The sequence below is a fragment of the Nannobrachium achirus genome, assembly GCF_963921795.1.
Source record: "Nannobrachium achirus genome assembly, chromosome: 8".
NCBI lineage: Eukaryota > Metazoa > Chordata > Actinopteri > Myctophiformes > Myctophidae > Nannobrachium > Nannobrachium achirus.
The window spans coordinates 12,638,454-12,656,756 of record NC_137817.1 but is presented as its reverse complement, the minus strand read 5'-3'; positions in this window follow the sequence as shown (position 1 = coordinate 12,656,756).

Genomic DNA, 18,303 nt, shown 5'->3' with positions numbered 1-18,303 from the left:
GGGCTGGAACCAGGCTAACCTAAACCCTAATGATTCTGTTAACCTCAAAGGGAGACACCAAGCCTAACCCCTAACCTTAACCCTAACCTCACAGAAACTATGCCTAAACCTATAACCTCAAAACCACACCAGAAAAGACCGAAAAGAGTCCGACTTCCCATTAGGGGTCTGGGTCACCATAGCTGCTGACCTTTGTGTCCATCTGGTTCTCTGTGTCTTCCTCAGTCATTTCCAGCCACCTGCATGTCCGCCCACACCGCATCCATAAACTTTCTCTTTGCCTTCCCTTTCTCATCTTTCCTGGCACACATGTCCAATTCAACCATCTGATCTCAACCTTGCCTTCTTGCCTTTTCCCCAAACTTTATAACCTAGGGTTATCCTGCACTCATCTTTCTCAAATGGGGGTGCATCTATTCCTTGGGGTTTGCAGAGGTACTACAGGGATGGTAAAATAGAAAAAGAGGAAAATGGAAAAAAATATTATATCAATGTTGAAAATGGGTGGTTCTCCCTTTTAACTGGAATTGTATGGCCACTGTTAACAATAAATCTGCTCAGAAAGAAATAATCGCAACTCTTTCACAAAATGTCTTATTATTTTATTATTATTCAAACGGTGGGCTGTCATTCTTTTGTAGCATCATACTAGCTATGATTTTCTCTTGCAGTTCTCTGAGGAAAATGTAGTCGGTAAAGGGGATGTACTTGGATTTTCAAATCAATGAAAGGGGGTACTTGAGCCAAAACAGTTTGAGAATCTGCTCTTATGTAGTCATATTTTATATTGTTCCTCCTTGTCTGTCATGGTTGTGAGCTGTAGGCTGGTTATTTTTGGCGTACCACACTTTTGTGACTAAATATTAAATTGGGTTTATACACTCACATCCTTTTTTGTCCCACAAGAAAGCAAATTTCTCAAGTCTATTTTCCACTAGAATGTCCATTGGCTCTTTTGACTCTTGTCAACCCAACATCATATCAATGGTTGGCATATCTGCATTGTTGTGGTTCTCTAATAAATTAACACACATGACAGTTCTCCGGTGTGAAACTGAAAAGGGAAAAGGAACATTTATCTTCCCCTTTAGCACACAGAGGGCAGAGAACATCTGACTGTATGTATGGGCAGATTGGGCACATAACAACACAATATGATCACAAGGGGGATAGAATCACATGATATAACTGAGATTTGACTTGTCTGAGCTTTGTTACCTCGTCACTTTTCGAGCTGCAGAAGAGAGAACCTTTGAACAAAGACATTTTATGGGAGCATTATAGCCAGTACTGTAAAGTAAATACATTTACACAAGTACTGTACAAGGTAATTTTTCATTACTTGAGTATCTCAGAGACAAATATTGAACGTTTTACGCCACTACATTTATTTGACCGCTTTAGTTTCTAGTTACTAATACAAAATCTTCTAACTCTTTTGAAAAAAGTCTGATCTACAAGCTCTCAAGGCGTTTCAATGGAATGCTTTGAGAGCTTGAAGATTGGCTATGTTCAAATAGTCAAAGTATAAAATTGTGGTGGCTAATGATCAAATAATTAACATGATATATGATTCTGAAATGGGTATTCTTCATAATGAGCATTCTTTTGCTGTATACATTTAGTATTGATGCTATACTTTTCTACTTTGACTTTTGTACTTTGATTTTTACATTGTGGTATTGCTACTTTTATTCAAGTCCAAAATCTGAGTCCTTTAATCTCTGGTTACAGCTTACACATTTCAGTGCATGTTTTATTTTTGTTTGGCCCCTATTTATCCAGGGATAAGTCAACATGATATTCAACTGGTGGCACACAGGCCAAAGCCCCAGCTGAGCTTTCCTGTGGCCCCTGGAACATGCACACAATCTAAAATGAAGTAAAATATGTTTATTAGATGGTTGGTTGGTTGGTTGGTTGTACAGGATGACCATTTTGAAGGTTTTTTCCATAACCTTTAACCGAAGTGACACATTCAGGGTCCCAAATTGACACCTACCAGTATTGCATTAGCAGTAAAGACACTGCCACAAGAACTCGCAGGTAAATGTAATATTTGGTGAGTAAATCACCCATAAGAAAATCTCTTGGGTAGCTCAATTAATTATAAGAAAAGTATCTGGTGTTAAAATGTTAAAAGTAAAGTAAAAGTAAAGTAAAAGACCCTTTCATAGTACAAAGAAACAAAACAGTCAGAAAGGTTCCACCTTTTCCATCTTCATCATCCACTTCAAACACATCATAAGAGCTTGTGCTCTTATCACCCGGGTGCTAAAAACATAAACACAATGCAAAAATAATTCATTCATACGAACATGTAAACACTTCAACTTGCCAGCCTGCTTTCAATACTCTCCTCACAAAGACACTTCCGTGCACAGAACACACTGAAATATCTACTTCCTATTTTCTTAATATCAAAATATAAGCCTGTGCTCTATAAAGGACTGGCACAGAAATCCTGACCTGTTGTTTTTTCTTCAAATTAAAAGTGAGGAAAAACTGTGAAAATGGGCCAAATTTCCATGTTTTACCTTTAAACCTAAAATGAAAAAAGAGAAAACAGGCCCATTGTCCATGTTTTAGTTTTAAACCTAAAATGTCTGTAAACACTGATTGTATTTTATCATCGGTGCCTTATGTATTTTTTGGGGGAAAAAGGAAAGAGCACATTCTGAGCCAACGTCATTTGTATCCTTAAATTTGTCAACCTGCTGAATATATTTGAAAGGGGATCAAAGGGCCTCCAGACACTTGTGTGGCTGGCTGCTACACATTTCAGCCTCTCAAACCTGTGAAAAGAGATGAGTCATCACTTTTCACCGTTATTTTGGTCCGTTTTCTAGCCCAAGGAATGTTTTTCATGCAAAACAAATGCTTGCAATGGATTCAGAATCATCAAGAACCCCTAGTTTGACCCCTCACATGCTACTTAAAGCATATTTATTTTGGTGTGTTTCTTTCCTGTATATTGAAGTCGATGGAGTGAATATACAAATGGCCATAACTTTTTTTCGCAGAGTTTCCGGCAGAGCAGGCCTCTCATTCTGTGTACCTTAATGACCAAATGAATAGAAAAAACAAAAAATTAAAGTATGTCATGACGTCACAGGTAAAACCTTCTTCTTTGAGCTTTTGGGCCTGTGGCTCCCCGGCTATAATCAATTCCGTCCAATCCCCAAACCTGTTGTTTTGGGGAGCGCTGGTTTCATTGGCTAATTTTGGTACGGACCCTGCGCACACATCTAGTTTTATCAGTGTAATGTGGACCAGAAATCTATATGCTAGAAAGACAGCTGTAATATTTAGCAATGAAAATAAAAAATACTTTTTGTGGATGGAATACAGTTTATGGACTCAAAAGCCTGCTTCAATGCCATGTTTGTAGGCTGATCATTTCTCTTCATTGCATTAATCCCATTCACGTTTTTTGATATCATGTTGCATGTTGGTTAATGGCTGCATTATGTCATGTTTACACCAACCCACCAAGTTCATGTATTGTACCAGACAAATGAGCTAAATTTGAGTCTACTGTAATATCAATTTTGAAAATAATAATAATCAGGCAGGATTCTGATGCTTGAATTCTCAAATGATCTGCTGGCATCCAAGCAAAGGTGTTTTTGGGTCCTTGGAAAATGGGCTACAAGCCTACATGGAATTTACAATTAAAAAACTTGGCAAGGGCAGTGACCTTTGATGTGTTTATGAAAAATGCTGTCTGACTGGTGTGCTGTGTGAGGTCAGACCAAGCTGGCTGTGTCTATTTTTTTAGGTGCAGTACAAAGCTCCGTTATCATGGTGCAGCACACAGGCAGCGCTCTGACTCAGCAAATCTATTGGCTGTAGCCGGGACTGCTGAACTGTTTCACTAATGTCCCAATGCGATACAGTGCTGTATTTTGTCAGTATACTTTTCACTTAAGTCGTACCATCTCCATGCAAATCACAGAGGAGGATATGCACTCACTGCACCACATAAACCTGTTTGCATAAAACCGAATGTACATTGTAACACTGCTGTGCATGCACACAGCACACACACACACACACACACACACACACACACACACACACTCACGCGCGCGCGCGAACACACGCGCGTGCACGCACACACACACGCACGTGCACGCACACACACTGTACATGTAATGTATCTCTGGCCTCCAAACAGACTCTGTTTGGTTTGGGTTTTGAGTCTTTTGAGACATGATCATATTGCACCACACAATACTGTTCACACATGCACTTACTACTGCATATCACTGACTTTACTGACTTCCATACAGAATAACCTTTAATTCTGCCATTTACTGTAGTTTTAAATAAATAATGATTTTATGAGCTTTGCTGGTTTATATCCCCTTGCTGTCACAGCTCTGATGGCGCTGATGGGATTCCTCTATAATCACCATTAGAATATTCCTCAAACCTGCATGGTGAAATATGGACATGAACTACATTTGTCACTGAAGGATATGCAAAGTAAAATGTTATTGTTACACTTTGTATGATATGATTACTGTTGCTACAAGCTCCCAAATTCCTCTGTTAATTTTCATAAAGATTTCACTGTTATGGAGAAACACTGTAATTTGATCTGGTCTGTGAACAACCACAAACCTTTTTGTTTAGTTATATGCACTTATTTCTGTCTCTGCCTCAATGTGTATGTCCATGATTTTGTAAATGACAAACACATAAACAAAAAGACTACAACACATTTCCGGGAGACTACTGGTCAACCATCTTCTGCACAGTGCTTAATATATACTGCTACTCAGTTAAATTGATAACCAAACCCTGGAGTTTAAATGTATATGATCATAATTGTTCCTATACGCTTAATGTTTGGCAGCTGTCACATTTTATTATGTCAATTAACAAGTAAATGATGCCTTTTCCTTGTTTGAACAGATCCGAAAATATTATTTTTTTCTGCAGGAAACTGTAGTTTGTACAAATGGCAGATACTTGTTTTCCAATTTCATCACAAATGATTGCCTGGAAAAAAGAAACAAAGGGGAGAAAAACAAACATTTTCAGCCAATAATACAAATGTGGGCTGAAGCCAACAAGTATACAGTGCAATGACAGTGCTATCTCTGAAATGATAACTGAATTGATCTCACAAAAATATTGTTCTGATCAACAGCTAGATTACAGTTTTGGCCATCGGCTGGACTCAACAAAGTGGAAGGTGTTACATTTAAATCAGCGTATTTAGAGTGAGTACAGGCAATAGACGGACGGACAGACAGACAGACAGACAGACAGACAGACAGAATCACAGAAATTAGAAGGAAAGGGAAAGAAAGAGTGTTTTGTTTGAGAGATTGAGAGAGAGAGAGAGAGAGAGAGAGAGAGAGAGAGAGAGAGAGAGAGAAACAAAAGCAAAACATTTTCTCAAGAATGCAGGGACGTGCTGGCCATTGGGAAAAGCGGGACAACTCCCGAACGGCCGGTTCATTCCCGGCCGGTACAGGCCGGCCATTAGGAAAAAAATATAAATAAAATGTCGCCCTTCGTTCCATTTTGAGGGCTGCCAACAAAGTCAATCGTCACTGTCGGGCAGAAACCTTGTATCTCCAAGTTTTTATTTTTTTTATTTTTCGCAAAGCAAAGCCCTGCTTCACCATACAAGGATGTGGCACAAAAGTAGTGAAAACAGTAGATCTACAAGCACACAACGTCTCGCGATTCGAGGCGTTGTGTGCTTGTAGATCGGCTGTTTTCACTAGTTTAAATCATTTTTAAAATGGTTTTGGACATACAAGATTTCCACCCGACAACAATGAAATATAACTCATGTAATTGTCCCACTGGCTTGTCACTTGTCATGATCTGAAATGGCAAATATTTGAGTAGCAGCAGCACTATAGAGAGAGAGATCTCTCTCTATAGCGCGCAATGAGGGCCTCTCCAACTCTTTTTCCCTGGCTGAATCAGGGGCCCAGCACGTCCCTGCCTGTCTGTGTCACTGACTGACAGTACACAGGCATGTAAACATTGGCACTTTTATTGGCGTTCCTATTGGCATCCATTGGAAGACAAACGTTCTGCGTTTGAAGAAAACAGATTCTGTAGGTTCATTCGTGATGCTTTGCCACCATTCATAAATATTCTACTGGGGGAAACATAAACAGGGCGCTGTGGTCTGTTGTGAGGACAGTATCTGTGGGAATGGCCTAACCCAGTGATAAAGTAATCCACATTTATGGAATCAGAGTTAAGACTAGAACTGGGTCTCGACTCTCTACAACAAGACTGATATTGCATGGAAAGTTTGGAAACCCCCTTTGGTATAGAGCCAAATGTATATATATATATATATCGGCCTTTATGCAGCCAATGTGTCCCAATTGTTAACCACTTTCGTTTCACATACCTATTTTGAAAAGTTTCAAATATTAAAAATGTATTTTTGAATGGGGCTTAAGGGGTTAACAAGGGCTCATATTTTAGATTGTCAGCGTTGTTGGTCTTGACAACACTGACGAAGACCAACAAGGTCGAAACGCGTACGTTGCTCCTTTCCAGTGAGCTAAATACAATCGTGTGAAAAGGAGATTCCTTGAGTTCTGGAAACTTCTTCCCTGTCTCATGTTATTTTGAGCCGTGCACCAAAAAGACTTTATCTAATTTGGAGTGTTGCAGGCTTTCTGCTCTGTTGCAGATATCTTTCTCTACTAGATTGTCATGTTTTCATTTACTTCTTTCTATCATTTTAGTGATTTCAACGATTTTGATTTGCATGCAAGTGGCTAATTATATATTTTTAGACACAATAAGCTCATTCTGAAGATGCACCACAATCCTTCATGGGCAGATGTGACTTATGGGGGCTGGTGTAAATAGTAATAAAGAAATTCACGGCTTATTGTGTCTAAAAAGACATCTTTGGCCACTTGTACTGTACACATGCCCCCACCCACTGTCTGAAATCAAAATACTAAAATCGCTAAAACAATAGAAAGCAGTAAATGAAAACATTTTAACACTCATCTTTTCTTTTCAAAGTTATCCTTTAAATAAAATAAAGTTCAGCTTATGTGTGTGTTTTACCTTTACTGGTTTGATCAAATATCGTCGAAAACATCAGTAATCGTGGTCTAAGTCTAGACTCTCCAACATCATCTAAAAATCTGGAATGGGTTGGGCTCTCCTTTGGTGTAAACATACACTTCAAGATAAAACACCCTCATATACCAATCAAACTGGATCCTTCTCGGGTACAGTAGCGGAAACGATGACATTAATCAGGTCCTAGGCCAGAATAAGACCAAAGGGGATCCATATAAAGTCAATGTCATAACCACAATCAATATAGTGTTATGCTTAAACGCTGACTTAAAGTGACATCTTATGTTCTCCAATTATGTTCTTTAAAGAAGGGGGTCTGATCATTCTAATTTTGGGGCTATATAGCCTAATACTACATTTTGCCAGAATGGACTGGATTGACATAATACTTCAATGTAATACTTCATGGAAAAATATTGTAAGAACACATGTTGATGCACAATGCAATTACCGGCAATTACATTTGTCTTAATCTTTCAAATAATTTTGCACTGTAAATTAGGCATTAAGAATTATTTATTGACCCTTTGATATTTTGTGTGCTTAAAATACTTTTCAAGTATGTGAATATAATGGGTAGAATGCCATTGAAAAAAAAAAAAAAAAAGGTGAAGTAAAGTATTTCCTAGATTGACCACACATCCAGGGGGGAAAAAGAGAGAGACAGGGCAAAAAGCCTTACTCTGCCTCTCTTCCTACAGAATATTATCTATTAAGGGAAGGGAGTGGAGAAATTAAAAGCAAGAAAATGTGAACAATGTTGCACATGTGAAAGCACAAGCATTTCACCATGATATGCCAAAAGTAGTCGAAGTTGAGAGACAGCTTGGCAAGTTGGCATATTACTTAGCAAGAGTTACCCCAAGCCTTTTCAGGGGTTATTATGTCCTTATCAGTGGAGGAGTCAAACTTTAAGTCATACTTAAGATCTGCTATTGTTGGTGCGCAACACTGACGCACAGCTACTGTAAGTATAAATCAGGCTTTTGCTGTCATTCTGTCCTTCTGGTTGAAAAAAGACTGCATTCATCCATCCTCTGATTGTGGAAACAACAAGCAGTGGTCCAGCTGGAGGGCATTCCTCAGTTACTCCATGACGTTTCTGTTGCAATCATATGACAGCCGGCGCTTAGCAGCAGTGGTCGGAGCATGCTGATTGGCTGAAGGGAGGCCAGGGGAGAGGCGATGATTGGCTTTCAAAGGACTAGTCTTATCTTCCTGGGAGGGCAAAAGAAACAAAATGCAGGTATATGTCAACAGAAAACAAATGGCAGATTACTACTCTGACATCTATGTTACTGTATCTAAAGCCCCATTTCCACTGTAGGGCCGACCCAGAACTAGAACCAGAACTTTTCAGAACCGAGAACTTTCGAGAACCTGTGAAGTTCCGGGACTTACGTTTCCATATAACCAGACCTAACCGGGAAGGTCCCTTAAAAGACCAGCAGCGCTGCTGGCCCCGCCCATAGGTTCCCAGAACTCAAGTTTAGTACTACATCAAGAGTAGGACCTAAAAAAGGTTCCTTTCCACCTTTCAGTGGAAAGGGGCCTTAAGTCACTAGTTCTCAAACCTTTTCATGTCAAGGACCCCCAAATTGATTATGTATTTGGCCGCGGATCCCATCTGAAAACGTTTTGTGCCAGGGACCCCAGAACAAAAGTCTTCTGACTTCTGTTCAAAATTATTCAACATTGAATAACACTTTCGAGATTAAATAAATGTACAAGCTCGCAGCACGCATGAAGTGACGCACTGTGAGCTTGTAGATCTGCTGTTTTTGAATAGCCAACATGTAAATGGTTAAAATGATTGTGATACTATATTAACTGCTTTTGCAGGGGACCCGCTGGAACCCCGATTTGAGAACCAAAGATCTAAGTGATTACTCAGTAACGTTGAGTGGTGAGTGCTTTAAGTAACGGTTTTGTTAAAGGAGTAGTTCACCCCCAAAATGACTTTTTTTCTATTGATTAGTCAGGCCATGAAGACTTGAGTTCAATAATATTTTTGTGTATTTGTCGCATTCCTAAGACAAAAAAAAATATTATAGTAAATTTAACCCCATTGATTCTGAATGGGGACCCAAATGCATGGGCCTGGATGGGGACCCAAATACAAGGCCCTGAATGGGGACACAAATGCATTTGGGTGAGAATCAATGGGGGTAACCCTAAATTTACCCCATTGATTCTGACCCAAATGCATTTGGGTCCCCATCCAGGGCCTTATTTGTGGAGGTAAATTTACTTTATTTTAATCATTTATTTTTTTGTCTGAGGAAATCGACAAATACATTTTGTTCCCGTCATAATAAGTCTCCATGGCATGACTAATCAATAGAAGAAATGTCATTTTGTGGGTGAACCACTCCTTTACGGAGACACAATAATGTTTTACTCACGGTGTAACTGTTGCCCAGATGAAGACATTGCAGCAGGAGGTCACGAGACACCCCACTGGCTCTCTTGTATCTCTGGTCAATCATTTTGTTCAAGTCATGGAAGCTGTCTAAAAGCCTGCAAGGTTAAACACAACATGAGAATGAATGGATGAATAGATAAAGAGTAGATCAGGGTTCCACAATTAGTTTTCCTCAAGGGCCGAATTATGTCTAGGGTACCAAGCCGAGGGCCACAACATTGCAGGGGGCGACGGTGGCGTTCCCGCTACTCCAGCGACAGTTCATATATCGTCGTTGTCGGGTGAAAATCTTGGATGTCCAAAACAGTTCGTTTTGCATTTATCATTTTGAAAATTATTTTAACTAGTGAAAACAGCCGATCTACAAGCACACAACGCCTCGCACCGCGAGGCGTTGTGTGAGAGATTTCCACCCGACAACGACGATATACTAGTGTTGTTGCTGCTCTTATACCACCATTATTACTGGGGTTGGTGTGGGCCAAACAGTAGCCCCCCGCGGGCACGCACGCACGCACGCACGCACGCACGCACGCACGCACGCACGCACGCACACACACACACACACACACACACACACACTAGCACAAGGGATGCTTTGTAGCTCCCCCTTGCAGTTCCAAATATCAACCACTAGATAGTGGTCTTACTGTTTATAACTGCTCCTAAAACCATGGCAATGGCTTAGACTTTGACAGACATGCATCATTAAATGTTCTCCCTAATGAATGTGAGAAAATCTTGTGATTTTGACATATACTGTAACTGAAGCCATTTCTTGCAACTATTTTCTACCAGGTGCTGGATATCCCATGGTCATTAAAAAAAATTATGATAAAACTGTGTTTACATGATGCAATTTTCTCCAGTCTAGTAGATTGATGCCATCGAGAGAGTGTCCCAAATGTGAAATGTCTTACGAATATCTTCCTGATAAAATACGTACCCTTGGTCCTGGGTGGCCCTGGTACTGTCTGGTTCACCCCTGAGGAGCTGAGTCAGTGTGGGGACATCAACCTCTGGGTCACAGGAGTGTGGTACAGGCAGGGAAGGGAAGGCCTCAGCAAACACAGCACTCTAAACAAGAGACAAGATTTTTTTTAACATTATCCATTTGATGTGGCCTGTATGTTTCTATTTACCTTGGTCTGCATGTTTTTGTGGGACAACAGAGACATGAAATTTAACCTGGATATCATTACGTGGGCACACAAATGTACAGTCAAACTGAGTAATTAGAGGGACACTTTACCCATAATATACTTCAACCACACTGACATGTGTCCCAACTGTTTGTATGGCATGAATGCTTCTTGTGCAGGTGGAAAACATATCCAACTTTCAATTATCCCAGAAGCAAGCTACTTAGAGACTCAAAATGTAATTGCAGGCAAGACTATTGTTCATGTACATCTTTCACAAAATTGGATCTCATGCTGCCTACTTGGAATATAAGCATACCTTGGATAACAAATTAGGACAAATTCATTTTGGTAAGGGATGATTGGGGAGTGGGGACACAAATTGAAATTACCTACATTTAGTTTTCCATGTTTGGTTTTGAAATTAAACTAAGACTGTGACATGGTTACCAATACCAGTGCAGGCTTAATGCAAGGGCTTTAGGTGCTGCAGCGCAGGGCACCAAACGGCAGGGAAAAAGCGATAATTTTCAGCAGTGGCGTCAGTTCAGCAAAAGCTAAGGTATGGCAAAGATGGGAGTCCTCATGGAAAATAGGCATTACATTTTGGATAACACGGTTCTATTGTGAAAATAGCAGATCTACATGCTCACAACGCCTTGTGCTGCGAGGCGTTGTGAGCATGTAGATCGGCTATTTTCACAATGTCTGAAAAAAAAAAAAAAGACTTGTCAGTTTTTACACCGGTTTCTACGGTTTCTTGGGCTGGATATGGCAGCCTGGAATGGTTTTTCAAGTGCAGCTAAACTTAGCATGTTAGTAAACGTGCCACAATTAACAATAATGCATTGCACCCCCAAAAACACCCACAAAACTGTGAAAAGTGATGACTCATCACTAAATCATCGTTTTGTTTGGCCATTTCTAGCCCAAGGAAAGTTTTTTGTGCAAAACAAATGCTTGCAATGGATTCAGAATCATGACAAACCCCTAGTTAGACCCCTCACATCCTACTTAAAGCAGATTTTGTTTTCTGGGTATTTTCCTCCTTTATAGAAAGTCGATGGGAGCCCAACTTGATATGGATAATTCTATGGGTAATTTTCAAAATAAAGTTTGGTACCCAAGGCTGAAATCCATTGTTAGGTCCTTAGGAAGCCTCAAAAAAAGTTTGGTGCTTTTATCCGCTTCATTTCGATAATTTTGTTAAGCCAACCCACTATAATAGGCTAGCAGACAGCAGCCAAATTGGAGAGAAGTTGGGTCTCTTCTCATTCCTTCAAAGGTGTTACCAGTGATACTAATGAAGGCTCTGTTCCATTTCATGTAGCACAGTGGTTCTCAAACCTTTTATTTCAAGGACCCCCATAACTCTGAGGGACCTTACGGGTCCATTTGGTTCCATTTGTACACTGTCAGAGCTACACAACTTTTAAGGGGTCTCTTGTGGTGGGGAAGTGATGAAACTTTACCACTGTGCCCAGTGGCGTGCTTAAGGCCCTATCATAGTACAGTCTGGGGTGATAAGCCATCACCGCGGTGTAGTCTTTTAAAGTCAGAACACTACAACATTACGTCATTCGCCACTCAAGTACATTTTGAATTCCGGTAACAGAGTTATAACAGAGTATTTCTGCATTGCAGTACTGATACTTTTACCTACCGTAAGTAAAAAAGTTTGAGTACTTTTTCCACCATTGACCAGAGGGAGCCGGGTCACGGTGATAAGACTTCACCATGACAACGATGGCCTCCACTTGTCATCTAATTTTTAGGTGATAACTTATCACCTAAAAGTTGAGGTGATCACCCTTCACCTCGGACTATATGATAAAGCCTTTAGGGGTCAGGAGGCCCTAGGCAAACCCCAGTATGCGGCCCCTGCCTGGGTGTGGGTTAAAATATCTCAAAAGACCATAGGTCTTAAGCCAGCCATCAAACGAAACTATGAAAGAACATGAAAACAAGAGCGTACCAGATTGTGATTGGTCGACGGCGAGTCTCTCTCTTCCACAGCACTGACTGGCCACCACTGGCCCGTTGGGTCCTGGCCCCCACCCAATGAGTCCTGAGGAAAGGCTGTCCAGGTGTCTTCTGATTGGTGTGATGATCCGTCAAACCAGCCTGACGTCCAATGAGTAGGTTCATCTGTAATGACATGTTTCCCAAGTGCTGGCACATCAACACACACACACACACACACACACACACACACACACACACACACACACACACACACACACACACACACACACACACACACACAATTTGCAATATGCAATATTGCAATATGATATTCCATAAATCAAATACTGTTGTAGTAGTTGTGTGTGCAGAGCAGATATTTTATGATGCTATGAATAATTGCAATGTTTACAGGAAGCTTTGTGTTATTCTACTGTAAGTAAAATGAAAAAGTCCTGTATAATAGCACCAGCTGAATATTTAAAATGTAAATGGTCTCATCCCTGTTCAAATTAGGGTTCAGCCACTGAATTGATTCTTCCAGAATATTTGTTTTATGTATTAGCATGAACATCAGTATAATATGTAGACCAGCACATAGAATAATTTCTATTTTGAGACGAATATTTCAGAGATTCATTCAAAGTCTACAGTCTTGTGACATTACTTGGTGTTAAATAAATAATTCAATTCACAAATTCAAATATGTGTGTCAGATGTTTTAGTTGTAAGAAAGTAAAGTAAATGTCTCTAAATGCTGGTATGTAGGCTACCCCCTCACCCTCTGTATCTCCTCTGAATGGGTTTCTAGCCAGGGCAATGCTGATAGGTAAGGTTAAAACCCCTAAGTAATGTAGTAGTATTATTATTAGCAGTAGTAGTATAGTAGTAGTAGCAGCAGCAGTTGAAGAAGTAGTATTGTTGGTTTTAAGTGATCAAAGCAAACATGATCTTGTCATGTTGCTGGGAGGTTTCGTCATCCATTTTCCAGACATAAAACTGCCTGGTCTACTGAGAGATTTAAGTATAGCCCTGTGTTTGTTGGTGGGAATGTCCCTTTAAAGCGCTGCCCCATAACCTGAGGCTAATAGGAGCTTACAGTCCCAAGTTCTCTGCACTGGTACCTCCCTCGCTTCATCTCCCCTTAGCCCAGCTCAATGAATGATTAATATCTACTCCAGAGAGAGAGAGAGAGAGAGAGAGAGAGAGAGAGAGAGAGAGAAGGGGTAGAATGAGAAGGAGATGAAAAACATAACATGAAAAAGTGAGAGAGAAGGAGAATGCTTTGTTATGAATCTAGGAATCCAGGTCAGAAGAGACTTTGGAATGTTTCTTTTTCTTTCTTGTCTTTTTCATATTTTTGAGCAGTGGTAAACCGTTCCATAGAGTGGCTGTGCGTGTGCCTTTTTCCTCAGCGTTTTGCCATAGTAAAACAAGTGTGGGTAGCATAGAGCTCCATAGAGTGGCTGTACGTGTGTCTGTAGCCTTTTTCCTCAGCGTTTTGCCATAGCAAAACGTGTGTGTGTAGCATAGCCTGTACATCCTAGACTCGAATCCTAGTCTGAAGACGTTATGCAAGCACGACCACCGCTCACTTCACATTGGGTGTGATTTCTTTTTTACAGTGGGCTAGGTGATAACCACATCAGGGCCCAGCACTACATGGTTACGCAGGACGTAACCAGAATATCACAGGTTCGATCCCTGAAACAATCCATCAACAGCCATGATTTAAGTGTCCTGACTGAGTAATGGTCACTTATTGTACAGTAAGTTCCTCTTAGTGTTAAATCATAATGCAAATCAGAAGTGCTTTTGAAAACAAGGTGTAAGTATAATCATAGGAAATTGTCGTGTTATGTTACAGGGATTAAAGCAGTGACATAATTAGGTAAGAAATAGCCAGCCCAGGCCTTGTAGCGCTGCCATGTTAGGAGCTGTAGTGGAAATGAGGCTTAGGTGATTACCAGAGGTTGTATGCTGCAATAACAACAAGACTTGAGTAACACTGGCTATTGTAGAGAACAGATACACTTACAGCTACACACAATTTCTTCATTATTAGTATATGAATTTGTGAATAGTATAGTATTGTGTGGGGAAATGTAATAATATTCTAATAATATAATATCTATATAGATAGAAACAGTTTTCATGTTTTATGGTTACCCATTACGAGATACAGAGTCTGGGCAACTAAAACCTTTAACATTTTTGTTGCGAGTCTCTTCGTGCTCTCTCACTGTCTCTTTCTATGCTTGATCCTAACCATGCGTTGTTGAGTTTTTTGTTGTTGTTGTTATTTTGGGGGGCAGACAAGCGATGGTGGAGAAAGGAAATGCGGAGGGAGTATGGGGATGACGAACATAGCACGACTGAACGGCCAGGAATTGAACCAGGGACTCATTGATCATGGCATTTTACGCCCATGTGGTATGCGCCCTAAACACTTGGCTATCGGGTCACCCCCTGACCCTAACCATGTGTTCTAATAGGTTCTAATCCTGTGTTTTGTGGCACCGAGACAGGAAGGCAGACTACTGGAGGTCTGAAAACACCCTTCTACTTCACTATGCTTTTAATGTCAGCTCAGTCAGCCATAACCACTGATCTGACAACAAGACAACCCTACTAATGCTTTATGAAAGTAGGGGGAGAAAGGCAGAGAGACGGACAAAGAGAGAGACACAGCAGAGGAGACCTGCAGAGTCCGGAGAGAGAGAGAGAGAGAGATGAAAACTAGACAAAGACAAAAGAGATGGAGAGTGCAACAGATAGAGACATGGTAACAAAGAGAAAGGGAGAGGCAGACAGACACAAAGAGAGCGCTTGGCCAGACAAACAGACGCAGAGGGGAGAGTCACACACACAGAGACACGGTGTAGCAACCAACCATCAACACTTACCTACACTACCCCTTTTCCCACAAGGCACTGGGGCAGACATGGCAAATCCCTTGCACCATGCCGGGTCTCCCTCTGCCTGCATGAACACTCCAAATTCATCTTCCTCCTCCTCCTCCTCAGTGTGCTCCTGCCTCCCCCTGTCCTGCTCAGCCGGCTCGGTGGCCACTGTGTTGCTCCACGCCTTGCCCCGGTCTCCGTCCCGACCCCGTTCCCTCTCTCCGCTCGCTAGCGCAGCGCTGTCCCCTTCATTCCCCCTCTCGCTCCCTCCTTCCAACTTTCTCTCTGTCACTGTGGCCACCCCTACCTCCAGACAGGGCAGGCCTGTTGCCATGGCTCCCATGGGGGGCAGAGGGGGGGCAGGATTAGCCGGGGAGGGTGCGTGTGAGGTAGAGGGATCAAGGCGAGCCGAGTTAGCAGTAGCGGCGGTGGACGAGGGGCTTCGCGAAAGTGTTCCGGAGGTCTCTCCATTGACAACAGCACAAGAGATGTTTGCGGCAGTGTTGCTGGTAGAACTACAGGGCACTGAGTTCACCAGAGAACAGGCAATAGCCCCTCTATTCTTTGCCTGTTCCCACTCCACCGCTTTCCCAGTGTCCTCTGGAAACCGTTCTGTTCTCCACACATCTGCCGACTCCTGTCTAACACACTCACTGGTAAACTCATTCAGCTGCTCACCTGTGTCACGCTCATGTTTAACATATGCTTTAATAACATCTTGTAGTCCTTCATTGCTCTCTTTCCTCCAAATCTCCTCTTTGTTGCTCTCAACTGTTTTCTGCCTCCGCGCTAAATTCTCTCCCGACTGTAACTTGCCTTTCTCCTCTCCTCTGTATTCTCTTGTCGCCTCATCTCCCTTTTCATTATCTGTCACATTATTTCCCTCTGTTCCACTACGTTCTCCCTGTTCTATTGCCTTTTTGTCCTGCTCTTCAGTGGCTCTCGAGATCCCCACAGCTGTCTCAAACACAGAGGCTTCTCCTTGTCCATGTACCTTTATTTGATGTGGAGGAGTCCTGTTGGTCTCTTCCTGCACCTGCCTGTCCTTACTGTTTCCACAAGGGTTCTCCGAAGAATTCGTACTGGGGCCTCTGTCCTTTTCCCATATCGACAGGGGGTCTTCATTCAATTCAGACCCTGGTTCATTGAAACCATCAGTCACAGGGCAGGCCACTTTTATCACATAACATGTGTCATTGCCAGAGTTCAGTGCTTGCAGAAGAGACGTGTTATCCAATTCTGCAACAGGTTTTGGATCCAACTCTGCTGCATCCAAAACCCCAGAGTTGCTTTCCCCTATGGGCTCCCTACTGTTACTGCACTGTTTGTTGTCTGTTGTGTTGTTCTCCTGGGCTACCCAACCTGTACCGGACTCCAGCTCTACAGTGGAGGTGCTGCCCTCCACAGGGCTGGATGGCTCTGTGGTTTTGAAAGGGGAGTGAGGTACAGGGCGGTGGGAAGGACAGTGGGACGAGAGAGGTAAAGTGTCTTCCTCAGAGCAGCGGGACATCGTACTCTTCCCCGCGTCCTCTAGACATTCTGACTTTGCTGAGTCATGTTCAGCCTCATTGCCTCGCTCCGGGTCAATAGATCCCATCCCGGTGTTCACCGTCTCCTGAAGGTGTTTAGGAGTCATCATTACTGTGTCATTACCGTCTCCGTTGTGTCTCGGGGCGAGATCGCTGCTTATATCAGGGTCGTCATTAATGCTGTCACAGTTTTCTATATGCATTCTTCTCACATCCCCTTTGGCAATATCGCTCTCTCCTATCTGGGAGGCAACCTCGTCCCCTCGCTCTAAATAGAAATCCTCGCATTGGGAGGTTTGTGTCTGCAGATCTGCCCATGTCTCCCTGGTCTCCCCGGCTACTTCATTCCGCTGGGATTCTGGGTCAGAGGGGCTCAACTCCAGGCTGGAGGGTGACACAGAGGAGTCATGAGACTTTAACCTCGTAAGACCTTCCCTCTTCTCCATCATGTCTTCCTCTTCCTGTGCCTTTTTCATCTCCTCCACTTCATCGCCAAGTCGGTCCAGTGTGCGCACATCTCCCGTTGCTCTTTCATCTCCATCCCGGCCCCCCGGCTCTCCTCCCGTTCCTCTCCTTGGGCATGGAACGCAGGTCTTATCCAAAGTATCGTCGCAATGTCTGGGGCTCCTGTTTGCTCCTTGGCTGTCTGGCTTAGGACCCCTGCCGTCCTGCGGGGAACAGGGAGTGTGTTCACTGCTCACGCTGTCACCAGGAAAGCCTCCTTTGTCTCTCTCTTCCTGCTTTTCTTGTGGAATTACTCCTCCAGCACCCTCCTCCTCTTCCTCCCTGGCCCGCTTCTCTCTTTTGAGGCCTGTTCTCTCCTGTCCGCCGCCTGCCACTGCTGTGCCGCAGGACTTCCTCCATCTCCGGCCGGAACGCACTCTAACGCGGTTTATGCAAACTGGAGGAGTCGGCCCACTGTCCCTCCTCCCCGCTGGAGGCTCTCTGCTCCCTCCTCCCCCCACCTTCCCTCTCAGCCAACCTCCCACCAGCGTCGAGGGGCCTGTGTGGGCCATGCTAGTTGACATGCCCAAAGAACAAGCCCCTGGCTTTGTCTGTGAATACAGGCAGCTGCCTTTCTCAGTCCGGAGGAGGAGGCATTGGGTCTGCGTCTTCCCGCCACCCTCTGAGGTTTTCAGGGTAGCGACCGTTACCAGAGCCCCAATACCAGCCTGCCTGACATTTACACCCAAGGGAAGCCCATATCCCATCCGTCCCCACTCCTCGTACACATCCGCGGGCCCGGGGCA